The following is a 17,494-nucleotide window of genomic DNA, read 5'->3' as shown; positions in this document are numbered from 1 at the left end:
TGCAATTATTTTTACATTTTTAGGACACATACTATAGTATTAAATAATTTATACATTTTTAGGACACATACTATAGTATGATATTATTTTTACATTTTTTGGACACATACTAAAGTATGATAGTATTTATACATTTTTAGGACACATAATATAGTATGATATTATTTATACATTTTTAGGACACATACCTTAGTATGATATTATTTATACATTTTTAGGACACATACCTTAGTATTATATTATTTATACATGTTTAGGACAAATAATATAGTATGCAATTATTTTTACATTTTTTAAGACACATACTATAGTATGATATTATTTATACATTTTTAGGACACATACTATAGTATGATATTATTTTTACATTTTTTGGACACATACTAAAGTATGATATTATTTATACATTTTTAGGACACATACTATAGTATGATATTATTTATACATTTTTAGGACTCATACCTTAGTATGATATTATTTATTCATTTTTAGGACACATACTGTAGTATGATATTATTTATACATTTTTAGGACACATACTGAAGTATGATATTATTCATACATTTTTAGGACACATACTATAGTATGCAATTATTTTTACATTTTTTAGGACACATACTATAGTATGATATTATTTATACATTTTTAGGACACATACTATAGTATGATATTATTTATACATTTTTAGGACACATACTGTAGTATGATATTATTTATACTTTTTTAGGACACATACTATAGTATGCAATTATTTTTACATTTTTAGGACACATACTATAGTATTAAATAATTTATACATTTTTAGGACTCATACTATTGTATGATATTATTTTTACATTTTTGGGACACATACTAAAGTATGATATTATTTATACATTTTTAGGACACATAAAATAGTATGATATTATTTATACATTTTTAGGACACATACCTTAGTATGATATTATTTATTTATTTCTAGGACACATACCTTAGTGTGATATTATTTATACATTTTTAGGACACATACTATAGTATTAAATAATTTATACATTTTTAGGACACATACCTTAGTATTATATTATTTATACATGTTTAGGACAAATACTATAGTATGCAATTATTTTTAAATTTTTAAGACACATACTATAGTATGATATTATTTATACATTTTTAGGACACATACTATAGTATGATATTATTTTTACATTTTTTGGACACATACTAAAGTATGATATTATTTATACATTTTTAGGACACATACTATAGTATGATATTATTTATACATTTTTAGGACACATACCTTAGTATGATATTATTTATACATTTTTAGGACACATATTATAGTATGATATTATTTATACATTTTTAGGACACATACCTTAGTATGATATTATTTATACATTTTTAGGACACATACTGTAGTATGATATTATTTTTACATTTGTAGGACACATACTATAGTATGCAATTATTTTTACATTTTTTAGGACACATACTATAGTATGATATTATTTATACATTTTTAGGACACATACTATAGTATGATATTATTTTTACATTTTTTGGACACATACTAAAGTATGATATTATTTATACATTTTTAGGACACATACTATAGTATGATATTATTTATACATTTTTAGGACACATACTATAGTATGACATTATTTATACATTTTTAGGACACATACTATAGTATGATATTATTTATACATTTTTAGGACACATACCTTAGTATGATATTATTTATACATTTTTAGGACACATATTATAGTATGATATTATTTATACATTTTTAGGACACATACCTTAGTATGATATTATTTATACATTTTTAGGACACATACTGTAGTATGATATTATTTTTACATTTGTAGGACACATACTATAGTATGCAATTATTTTTACATTTTTTAGGACACATACTATAGTATGATATTATTTATACATTTTTAGGACACATACTATAGTATGATATTATTTTTACATTTTTTGGACACATACTAAAGTATGATATTATTTATACATTTTTAGGACACATACTATAGTATGATATTATTTATACATTTTTAGGACACATACTATAGTATGACATTATTTATACATTTTTAGGACACATACTATAGTATGCAATTATTTTTACATTTTTTAGGACACATACTATAGTATGATATTATTTATAAATTTTGAGGACACATACTATAGTATGATATTATTTTTACATTTTTGGACACATACTATAGTATGATATTATTTATACATTTTGAGGACACATACTATAGTATGATATTATTTATACATTTTTAGGACACAAACTATAGTATGATATTATTTATACATTTTTAGGACACATACCTTAGTATGATATTATTTATACATTTTTAGGACACATACTGTAGTATGATATTATTTATACATTTGTAGGACACATACTAAAGTATGATATTATTTATAAATTTTTAGGATACATACTATAGTATGATATTATTTATACATTTTTAGGACACAAACCTTAGTATGATATTATTTATACATTTTAGGACACATAATATAGTATGATATTATTTTTACATTTTTAGGACACATACCTTAGTATGATATTATTTATACATTTTTAGGACACATACCTTAGTATGATATTATTTATACATTTTTAGGACACATAATATAGTATGATATTATTTATACATTTTTAGGACACATCCCTTAGTATGATATTATTTATACATTTTTAGGACACATACATTAGTATTATATTATTTATACATTTTTAGGACAAATACTATAGTATGCAATTATTTTTGAATTTTTTAGGACACATACTATAGTATGCAATTATTTTTACATTTTTAGGACACATACTATAGTATTAAATAATTTATACATTTTTAGGACACATAATATAGTATGATATTATTTATACATTTTTAGGACACATACCTTAGTATGATATTATTTATACATTTTTAGGACACATACCTTAGTATTATATTATTTATACATTTTTAGGACAAATACTATAGTATGCAATTATTTTTACATTTTTTAGGACACATACTATAGTATGATATTATTTATACATTTTTAGGACACATACTATAGTATGACATTATTTATACATTTTTAGGACACATACTATAGTATGATATTATTTATACATTTTTAGGACACATACCTTAGTATGATATTATTTATACATTTTTAGGACATACTGAAGTATGATATTATTTATACATTTTTAGGACACATACTATAGTATTAAATTATTTATACAATTTTAGGATATATACTATAGTATGATATTATTTTTACATTTTTTGGACACATACTAAAGTATGATATTATTTATACATTTTTTAAGACACATAATATAGTATGATATTATTTATACATTTTTAGGACACATACCTTAGTATGATATTATTTATACATTTTTAGGACACATACCTTCGTATTATATTTTTTATACATTTTTAGGATAAATACTATAGTATGCAATTATTTTTACATTTTTTAGGACACATACTATAGTATGATAATATTTATACATTTTTAGGACTCATACTATAGTATGATATTATTTTTACATTTTTTGGACACATACTAAATTATGATATTATTTATACATTTTTAGCACACATACTATAGTATGATATTATTTATACATTTTTAGGACACATACTGTAGTATGACATTATTTATACATTTTTAGGACACATACTATAGTATGCAATTATTTTTACATTTTTAGGACACATACTATAGTATGATATTATTTATAAATTTTTAGGACACATACTATAGTATGATATTATTTTTACATTTTTTGGACACATACTAAAGTATGATATTATTTATACATTTTTAGGACACATACTAAAGTATGATATTATTTATACATTTTTAGGACACATACTATAGTATGATATTATTTATACATTTTTAGGACACATACTATAGTATGATATTATTTATACCTTTTTAGGACACATACCTTAGTATGATATTATTTATACATTTTTAGGAACCATACTGTAGTATGATATTATTTATACATGTTTAGGACAAATACTATAGTATGCAATTATTTTTACATTTTTTAAGACATGCTATAGTATGATATTATTTATACATTTTTAGGACACATACTATAGTATGATATTATTTTTACATTTTTTGGACACATACTAAAGTATGATATTATTTATACATTTTTAGGACACATACTATAGTATGATACTATTTATACATTTTTAGGACACATACCTTAGTATGATATTATTTGTACATTTTTAGGACACATACTATAGTATGATATTATTTATACATTTTTAGGACACATACCTTAGTATTATATTATTTATACATTTTTAGGACAAATACTATAGTATGCAATTATTTTTACATTTTTTAGGACACATACTGTAGTTTGATATTATTTATACATTTTTAGGACACATACTATAGTAGTATATAATTTATACATTTTTAGGACACATACTATAGTATGATATTATTTTTACATTTTTTTGACACATACTAAAGTATGATATTATTTATACATTTTTAGGACACAAACTATAGTACGATATTATTTATAAATTTTTTGGACACATACCTTAGTATGATATTATTTATACATTTTTAGGACACATACTGTAGTATGATATTATTTATACATTTTTAGGACACATACTATAGTAGGATATAATTTATACATTTTTAGGACACATACTATAGTATGATATTATTTATACATTTTTAGGACACATACCTTAGTATGATATTATTTATACATTTTTAGGACACATACCTTAGTATTATATTATTTATACATTTTTAGGACAAATACTATAGTATGCAATTATTTTTACATTTTTTAGGACACATACTATAGTATGATATTATTTATACATTTTTAGGACACATAGTATAGTTTGATATTATTTTTACATTTTTTGGACACATACTACAGTATGATATTATGTATACATTTTTAGGATACATACCTTAGTATGATATTATTTATACATTTTTAGAACACATAGTATAGTTTGATACTATTTTTACATTTTTTGGACACATACTACAGTATGATATTATTTATACATTTTTAGGACACATACCTTAGTATGATATTATTTATACATTTTTAGGACACATATTATAATATGATATTATTTATACATTTTGAGGACACATACTATAGTATGATATTATTTTTACATTTTTTGGACACATGCTAAAGTATGACATTATTTATACATTTTTAGGACACATACCTTAGTATTATATTATTTATACATTTTTAGGACACATCATATAGTATGATATTATTTATACATTTTTAGGACACATACCTTAGTATGATATTATTTATACATTTTTAGGACACATACTATAGTATGCAATTATTTTTACATTTTTTAGGACACATACTATAGTATGATAATATTTATACATTTTTAGGACACATACTATAGTATGATATTATTTATACATTTTTAGGACACATTCCTTAGTATTATATTATTTATACATTTTTAGGACACATAATATAGTTTGATATTATTTATACATTTTTAGGACACATACCTTAGTATGATATTATTTATACATTTTTAGGACACATACCTTAGTATGATATTATTTATACATTTTTAGAACACATACTGTAGTATGATATTATTTATACATTTTTAGGACACATACTATAGTATGCAATTATTTTTACATTTTTAGGACACATACTATAGTATTAAATAATTTATACATTTTTAGGACACATACTATAGTATGATATTATTTTTACATTTTTTGGACACAGACTAAAGTATGATAGTATTTATACATTTTTAGGACACATAATATAGTATGATATTATTTATACATTTTTAGGACACATACCTTAGTATTATATTACTTATACATGTTTAGGACAAATACTATAGTATGTAATTATTTTTACATTTTTTAAGACACATACTATAGTATGATATTATTTATACATTTTAGGACACATACTATAGTATGATATTATTTTTACATTTTTTGGACACATACTAAAGTATGATCTTATTTATACATTTTTAGGACACATACCTTAGTATGATATTATTTATACATTTTTAGGACACATACCTTAGTATGATATTATTTATACATTTTTAGGACACATACTATAGTATGATATTATTTATAACTTTTTAGGACACATACCTTAGTATGATATATTTATACCTTTTTAGGACACATACCTTAGTATGATATTATTTATACATTTGTAGGACACATACTATAGTATGATATTATTTATACATTTTTAGGAGACATAGTATAGTATGCAATTATTTTTACATTTTTAGGACACATACTATAGTATGATATTATTCATACATTTTTAGGACACATACTATAGTATGATATTATTTTTACATTTTTTGGACACATACTAAAGTATGATATTATTTATACATTTTTAGGACACATATTATAGTATGATATTATTTATACTTTTTAGGACACATACCTTAGTATGATATTATTTATACATTTTTAGGACACATACCTTAGTATGATGATATTTATACATTTTTAGGACACATACTGTAGTATGATATTTTTTATACATTTTTAGGACACATACTATAGTATGCAATTATTTTTACATTTTTAGGACACATACTATAGTATTAAATAATTTATACATTTTTAGGACACATACTATAGTATGATATTATTTTTACATTTTTAGGACACATAATATAGTATGAAATTATTTATACATTTTTAGAACACATAATATAGTATGATATTATTTATACATTTTTAGGACACATACCTTAGGATGATATTATTTATACATTTTTAGGACACATACCTTAGTATTATATTATTTATACATTTTTAGGACAAATACTATAGTATGCAATTATTTTTACATTTTTTAGGACACATACTATAGTATGCAATTATTTTTACATTTTTAGGATACATTCTATAGTATTAAATAATTTATACATTTTTAGGACACATACCTTAGTATGATATTATTTATACAATTTTAGGACACATACTGAAGTATGATATTATTTATACATTTTTAGGACACATACTATAGTATGCAATTATTTTTACATTTTTTAGGACACATACTATAGTATGATATTATTTATAAATTTTTAGGACACATACTATAGTATGATATTATTTATACATTTTTAGGACACATACTGTAGTATGATATTATTTATACATTTTTAGGACACATAATATAGTATGCAATTATTTTTACATTTTTAGGATACATTCTATAGTATTAAATAATGTATACATTTTTAGGACACATACTATAGTATGATATTATTTTTACATTGATTGGACACATACTAAAGTATGATATTATTTATAAAGTTTTAGGACACATACTATAGTATTAAATAATTTATACATTTTTAGGACACATACTATAGTATGATATTATTTTTACATTTTTTGGACACATACTAAAATATGATATTATTTATACATTTTTAGAACACATAATATAGTATGATATTATTTATACATTTTTAGGACACATACCTTAGGATGATATTATTTATACATTTTTAGGACACATACCTTAGTATTATATTATTTATACATTTTTAGGACAAATACTATAGTATGCAATTATTTTTACATTTTTTAGGACACATACTATAGTATGATATTATTTATACATTTTTACGACACAGACTATAGTATGATATTATTTTTACATTTTTTGGACACATGCTAAAGTATGACATTATTTATACATTTTTAGGACACATACTATAGTATGATATTATTTATACATTTTTAGGACACATACCTTAGTATGATATTATTTATACATTTTTAGGACATATACTGAAGTATGATATTATTTATACATTTTTAGGACACATACTATAGTATGCAATTATTTTTACATTTTTTAGGACACATACTATAGTATGATATTATTTATACATTTTTAGGACACTTACTATAGTATGATATTATTTATACATTTTTAGGACACATACTGTAGTATGATATTATTTATACATTTTTAGGACACATACTATAGTATGCAATTATTTTTACATTTTTAGGACACATACTATAGTATTAAATAATTTATACATTTTTAGGACACATACTATAGTATGATATTATTTTTACATTTTTTGGACACATACTAAAGTATGATATTATTTATTCATTTTTAGGACACATAATGTAGTATGATATTATTTATACATTTTTAGGACACATACCTTAGTATGATATTATTTATTTATTTTTAGGACACATACCTTAGTATGATATTATTTATACATTTTTAGGACACATACTGTAGTATGATATTATTTATACATTTTTAGGACACATACTATGGTATGCAATTATTTTTACATTTTTTAGGACACATACTATAGTATTATATTATTTATACATTTTTAGGACAAATACTATAGTATGCAATTATTTTTACATTTTTTAGGACACATACTATAGTATGATATTATTTATACATTTTTAGGACACATACTATAGTATAATATTATTTTTACATTTTTTGGACACATGCTAAAGTATGACATTATTTATACATTTTTAGGACACATACTATAGTATGATATTATTTATACATTTTTAGGACACATACCTTAGTATGATATTATTTATACATTTTTAGGACACATACCTTAGTATGATGATATTTATACATTTTTAGGACACCTACTGTGGTATGATATTTTTTATACATTTTTAGGACACATACTATAGTATGCAATTATTTTTACATTTTTAGGACACATACTATAGTATTAAATAATTTATACATTTTTAGGACACATCCTATAGTATGATATTATTTTTACATTTTTTGGACACATACTAAAGTATGATATTATTTATACATTTTTAGGACACATAATATAGTATGATATTATTTATACATTTTTAGGACACATACTATAGTACGATATTATTCATACATTTTTAGGACACATACTATAGTATGATATTATTTTTACATTTTTTGGACACATACTAAAGTATGATATTATTTATACATTTTTAGGACACATATTAATTTATGATATTATTTATACATTTTTAGGACACATACCTTAGTATGATATTATTTATACATTTTTAGGACACATACCTTAGTATGATGATATTTATACATTTTTAGGACACATACTGTAGTATGATATTTTTTATACATTTTTAGGACACATACTATAGTATGCAATTATTTTTACATCTTTAGGACACATACTATAGTATTAAATAATTTATACATTTTTAGGACACATACTATAGTATGATATTATTTTTACATTTTTTGGACACATACTAAAGTATGATATTATTTATACATTTTTAGGACACATAATATAGTATGATATTATTTATACATTTTTAGGACACAAAGCTTAGTATGATATTATTTATACATTTTTAGGACACATACATTAGTATTATATTATTTATACATTTTTAGGACAAATACTATAGTATGCAATTATTTTTACATTTTTTAGGACACATACTATAGTATGATATTATTTATACATTTTTACGACACATACTATAGTATGATATTATTTTTACATTTTTTGGACACATGCTAAAGTATGACATTATTTATACATTTTTAGGACACATACCTTAGTATGATATTATTTATACATTTTTAGGACACATACTATAGTATGCAATTATTTTTACATTTTTTAGGACACATACTATAGTATGATATTATTTATACATTTTTAGGACACATACTATAGTATGATATTATTTATACATTTTTAGGACACATACCTTAGTATTATATTATTTATACATTTTTAGGACACATAATATAGTATGATATTATTTATACATTTTTAGGACACATACCTTAGTATGATATTATTTATACATTTTTAGGACACATACCTTAGTATGATATTATTTATACATTTTTAGAACACATACTGTAGTATGATATTATTTATACATTTTTAGGACACATACTATAGTATGCAATTATTTTTACATTTTTAGGACACATACTATAGTATTAAATAATTTATACATTTTTAGGACACATACTATAGTATGATATTATTTTTACATTTTTTGGACTTAGACTAAAGTATGATAGTATTTATACATTTTTAGGACACATAATATAGTATGATATTATTTATACATTTTTAGGACACATACCTTAGTATTATATTACTTATACATGTTTAGGACAAATACTATAGTATGCAATTATTTTTACATTTTTTCAGACACATACTATAGTATGATATTATTTATACATTTTAGGACACATACTATAGTATGATATTATTTTTACATTTTTTGGACACATACTAAAGTATGATCTTATTTATACATTTTTAGGACACATACCTTAGTATGATATTATTTATACATTTTTAGGACACATACCTTAGTATGATATTATTTATACATTTTTAGGACACATACTATAGTATGATATTATTTATAACTTTTTAGGACACATACCTTAGTATGATATATTTATACCTTTTTAGGACACATACCTTAGTATGATATTATTTATACATTTGTAGGACACATACTATAGTATGATATTATTTATACATTTTTAGGAGACATAGTATAGTATGCAATTATTTTTACATTTTTAGGACACATACTATAGTATGATATTATTCATACATTTTTAGGACACATACTATAGTATGATATTATTTTTACATTTTTTGGACACATACTAAAGTATGATATTATTTATACATTTTTAGGACACATATTATAGTATGATATTATTTATACTTTTTAGGACACATACCTTAGTATGATATTATTTATACATTTTTAGGACACATACTATAGTATGCAATTATTTTTACATTTTTAGGACACATACTATAGTATTAAATAATTTATACATTTTTAGGACACATACTATAGTATGATATTATTTTTACATTTTTTGGACACATACTAAAGTATGATATTATTTAACATTTTTAGGACACATAATATAGTATGATATTATTTATACATTTTTACGACACAGACTATAGTATGATATTATTTTTACATTTTTTGGACACATGCTAAAGTATGACATTATTTATACATTTTTAGGACACATACTATAGTATGATATTATTTATACATTTTTAGGACACATACCTTAGTATGATATTATTTATACATTTTTAGGACATATACTGAAGTATGATATTATTTATACATTTTTAGGACACATACTATAGTATGCAATTATTTTTACATTTTTTAGGACACATACTATAGTATGATATTATTTATACATTTTTAGGACACTTACTATAGTATGATATTATTTATACATTTTTAGGACACATACTGTAGTATGATATTATTTATACATTTTTAGGACACATACTATAGTATGCAATTATTTTTACATTTTTAGGACACATACTATAGTATTAAATAATTTATACATTTTTAGGACACATACTATAGTATGATATTATTTTTACATTTTTTGGACACATACTAAAGTATGATATTATTTATACATTTTTAGGACACATAATGTAGTATGATATTATTTATACATTTTTAGGACACATACCTTAGTATGATATTATTTATTTATTTTTAGGACACATACCTTAGTATGATATTATTTATACATTTTTAGGACACATACTGTAGTATGATATTATTTATACATTTTTAGGACACATACTATGGTATGCAATTATTTTTACATTTTTTAGGACACATACTATAGTATTATATTATTTATACATTTTTAGGACAAATACTATAGTATGCAATTATTTTTACATTTTTTAGGACACATACTATAGTATGATATTATTTATACATTTTTAGGACTCATACTATAGTATAATATTATTTTTACATTTTTTGGACACATGCTAAAGTATGACATTATTTATACATTTTTAGGACACATACTATAGTATGATATTATTTATACATTTTTAGGACACATACCTTAGTATGATATTATTTATACATTTTTAGGACACATACCTCAGTATGATGATATTTATACATTTTTAGGACACCTACTGTAGTATGATATTTTTTATACATTTTTAGGACACATACTATAGTATGCAATTATTTTTACATTTTTAGGACACATACTATAGTATTAAATAATTTATACATTTTTAGGACACATCCTATAGTATGATATTATTTTTACATTTTTTGGACACATACTAAAGTATGATATTATTTATACATTTTTAGGACACATAATATAGTATGATATTATTTATACATTTTTAGGACACATACCTTAGTATGATATTATTTATACATTTTTAGGACACATACTATAGTACGATATTATTCATACATTTTTAGGACACATACTATAGTATGATATTTTTACATTTTTTGGACACATACTAAAGTATGATATTATTTATACATTTTTAGGACACATATTAATTTATGATATTATTTATACATTTTTAGGACACATACCTTAGTATGATATTATTTATACATTTTTAGGACACATACCTTAGTATGATGATATTTATACATTTTTAGGACACATACTGTAGTATGATATTTTTTATACATTTTTAGGACACATACTATAGTATGCAATTATTTTTACATCTTTAGGACACATACTATAGTATTAAATAATTTATACATTTTTAGGACACATACTATAGTATGATATTATTTTTACATTTTTTGGACACATACTAAAGTATGATATTATTTATACATTTTTAGGACACATAATATAGTATGATATTATTTATACATTTTTAGGACACAAAGCTTAGTATGATATTATTTATACATTTTTAGGACACATACATTAGTATTATATTATTTATACATTTTTAGGACAAATACTATAGTATGCAATTATTTTTACATTTTTTAGGACACATACTATAGTATGATATTATTTATACATTTTTACGACACATACTATAGTATGATATTATTTTTACATTTTTTGGACACATGCTAAAGTATGACATTATTTATACATTTTTAGGACACATACCTTAGTATTATATTATTTATACATTTTTAGGACACATCATATAGTATGATATTATTTATACATTTTTAGGACACATACCTTAGTATGATATTATTTATACATTTTTAGGACACATACTATAGTATGCAATTATTTTTACATTTTTTAGGACACATACTATAGTATGATATTATTTATACATTTTTAGGACACATACTATAGTATGATATTATTTATACATTTTTAGGACACATACCTTAGTATTATATTATTTATACATTTTTAGGACACATAATATAGTATGATATTATTTATACATTTTTAGGACACATACCTTAGTATGATATTATTTATACATTTTTAGGACACATACCTTAGTATGATATTATTTATACATTTTTAGAACACATACTGTAGTATGATATTATTTTTACATTTTTTGGACACATACTAAAGTATGATATTATTTATACATTTTTAGGACACATATTATAGTATGATATTATTTATACTTTTTAGGACACATACCTTAGTATGATATTATTTATACATTTTTAGGACACATACTATAGTATGCAATTATTTTTACATTTTTAGGACACATACTATAGTATGATATTATTTATACATTTTTAGGACACATACCTTAGTATGATATTATTTATACATTTTTAGGACACATACCTTAGTATGATATTATTTATACATTTTTAGAACACATACTGTAGTATGATATTATTTATACATTTTTAGGACACATACTATAGTATGCAATTATTTTTACATTTTTAGGACACATACTATAGTATTAAATAATTTATACATTTTTAGGACACATACTATAGTATGATATTATTTTTACATTTTTTGGACACAGACTAAAGTATGATAGTATTTATACATTTTTAGGACACATAATATAGTATGATATTATTTATACATTTTTAGGACACATACCTTAGTATTATATTACTTATACATGTTTAGGACAAATACTATAGTATGCAATTATTTTTACATTTTTTCAGACACATACTATAGTATGATATTATTTATACATTTTAGGACACATACTATAGTATGATATTATTTTTACATTTTTTGGACACATACTAAAGTATGATCTTATTTATACATTTTTAGGACACATACCTTAGTATGATATTATTTATACATTTTTAGGACACATACCTTAGTATGATATTATTTATACATTTTTAGGACACATACTATAGTATGATATTATTTATAACTTTTTAGGACACATACCTTAGTATGATATATTTATACCTTTTTAGGACACATACCTTAGTATGATATTATTTATACATTTGTAGGACACATACTATAGTATGATATTATTTATACATTTTTAGGAGACATAGTATAGTATGCAATTATTTTTACATTTTTAGGACACATACTATAGTATGATATTATTCATACATTTTTAGGACACATACTATAGTATGATATTATTTTTACATTTTTTGGACACATACTAAAGTATGATATTATTTATACATTTTTAGGACACATACTATAGTATGATATTATTTATACATTTTTAGGACACATACCTTAGTATTATATTATTTATACATTTTTAGGACACATAATATAGTATGATATTATTTATACATTTTTAGGACACATACCTTAGTATGATATTATTTATACATTTTTAGGACACATACCTTAGTATGATATTATTTATACATTTTTAGAACACATACTGTAGTATGATATTATTTATACATTTTTAGGACACATACTATAGTATGCAATTATTTTTACATTTTTAGGACACATACTATAGTATTAAATAATTTATACATTTTTAGGACACATACTATAGTATGATATTATTTTTACATTTTTTGGACTTAGACTAAAGTATGATAGTATTTATACATTTTTAGGACACATAATATAGTATGATATTATTTATACATTTTTAGGACACATACCTTAGTATTATATTACTTATACATGTTTAGGACAAATACTATAGTATGCAATTATTTTTACATTTTTTCAGACACATACTATAGTATGATATTATTTATACATTTTAGGACACATACTATAGTATGATATTATTTTTACATTTTTTGGACACATACTAAAGTATGATCTTATTTATACATTTTTAGGACACATACCTTAGTATGATATTATTTATACATTTTTAGGACACATACCTTAGTATGATATTATTTATACATTTTTAGGACACATACTATAGTATGATATTATTTATAACTTTTTAGGACACATACCTTAGTATGATATATTTATACCTTTTTAGGACACATACCTTAGTATGATATTATTTATACATTTGTAGGACACATACTATAGTATGATATTATTTATACATTTTTAGGAGACATAGTATAGTATGCAATTATTTTTACATTTTTAGGACACATACTATAGTATGATATTATTCATACATTTTTAGGACACATACTATAGTATGATATTATTTTTACATTTTTTGGACACATACTAAAGTATGATATTATTTATACATTTTTAGGACACATATTATAGTATGATATTATTTATACTTTTTAGGACACATACCTTAGTATGATATTATTTATACATTTTTAGGACACATACTATAGTATGCAATTATTTTTACATTTTTAGGACACATACTATAGTATTAAATAATTTATACATTTTTAGGACACATACTATAGTATGATATTATTTTTACATTTTTTGGACACATACTAAAGTATGATATTATTTAACATTTTTAGGACACATAATATAGTATGATATTATTTATACATTTTTACGACACAGACTATAGTATGATATTATTTTTACATTTTTTGGACACATGCTAAAGTATGACATTATTTATACATTTTTAGGACACATACTATAGTATGATATTATTTATACATTTTTAGGACACATACCTTAGTATGATATTATTTATACATTTTTAGGACATATACTGAAGTATGATATTATTTATACATTTTTAGGACACATACTATAGTATGCAATTATTTTTACATTTTTTAGGACACATACTATAGTATGATATTATTTATACATTTTTAGGACACTTACTATAGTATGATATTATTTATACATTTTTAGGACACATACTGTAGTATGATATTATTTATACATTTTTAGGACACATACTATAGTATGCAATTATTTTTACATTTTTAGGACACATACTATAGTATTAAATAATTTATACATTTTTAGGACACATACTATAGTATGATATTATTTTTACATTTTTAGGACACATAATGTAGTTTGATATTATTTATACATTTTTAGGACACATACCTTAGTATGATATTATTTATTTATTTTTAGGACACATACCTTAGTATGATATTATTTATACATTTTTAGGACACATACTGTAGTATTATATTATTTATACATTTTTAGGACAAATACTATAGTATGCAATTATTTTTACATTTTTTAGGACACATACTATAGTATGATATTATTTATACATTTTTAGGACTCATACTATAGTATAATATTATTTTTACATTTTTTGGACACATGCTAAAGTATGACATTATTTATACATTTTTAGGACACATACTATAGTATGATATTATTTATACATTTTTAGGACACATACCTTAGTATGATATTATTTATACATTTTTAGGACACATACCTCAGTATGATGATATTTATACATTTTTAGGACACCTACTGTAGTATGATATTTTTTATACATTTTTAGGACACATACTATAGTATGCAATTATTTTTACATTTTTAGGACACATACTATAGTATTAAATAATTTATACATTTTTAGGACACATCCTATAGTATGATATTATTTTTACATTTTTTGGACACATACTAAAGTATGATATTATTTATACATTTTTAGGACACATAATATAGTATGATATTATTTATACATTTTTAGGACACATACCTTAGTATGATATTATTTATACATTTTTAGGACACATACTATAGTACGATATTATTCATACATTTTTAGGACACATACTATAGTATGATATTTTTACATTTTTTGGACACATACTAAAGTATGATATTATTTATACATTTTTAGGACACATATTAATTTATGATATTATTTATACATTTTTAGGACACATACCTTAGTATGATATTATTTATACATTTTTAGGACACATACCTTAGTATGATGATATTTATACATTTTTAGGACACATACTGTAGTATGATTTTTTTATACATTTTTAGGACACATACTATAGTATGCAATTATTTTTACATCTTTAGGACACATACTATAGTATTAAATAATTTATACATTTTTAGGACACATACTATAGTATGATATTATTTTTACATTTTTTGGACACATACTAAAGTATGATATTATTTATACATTTTTAGGACACATAATATAGTATGATATTATTTATACAT

This window comes from Nothobranchius furzeri, chromosome 18 (genome assembly GCF_043380555.1).
Source record: "Nothobranchius furzeri strain GRZ-AD chromosome 18, NfurGRZ-RIMD1, whole genome shotgun sequence".
NCBI lineage: Eukaryota > Metazoa > Chordata > Actinopteri > Cyprinodontiformes > Nothobranchiidae > Nothobranchius > Nothobranchius furzeri.
This window is presented reverse-complemented; position numbering follows the sequence as displayed.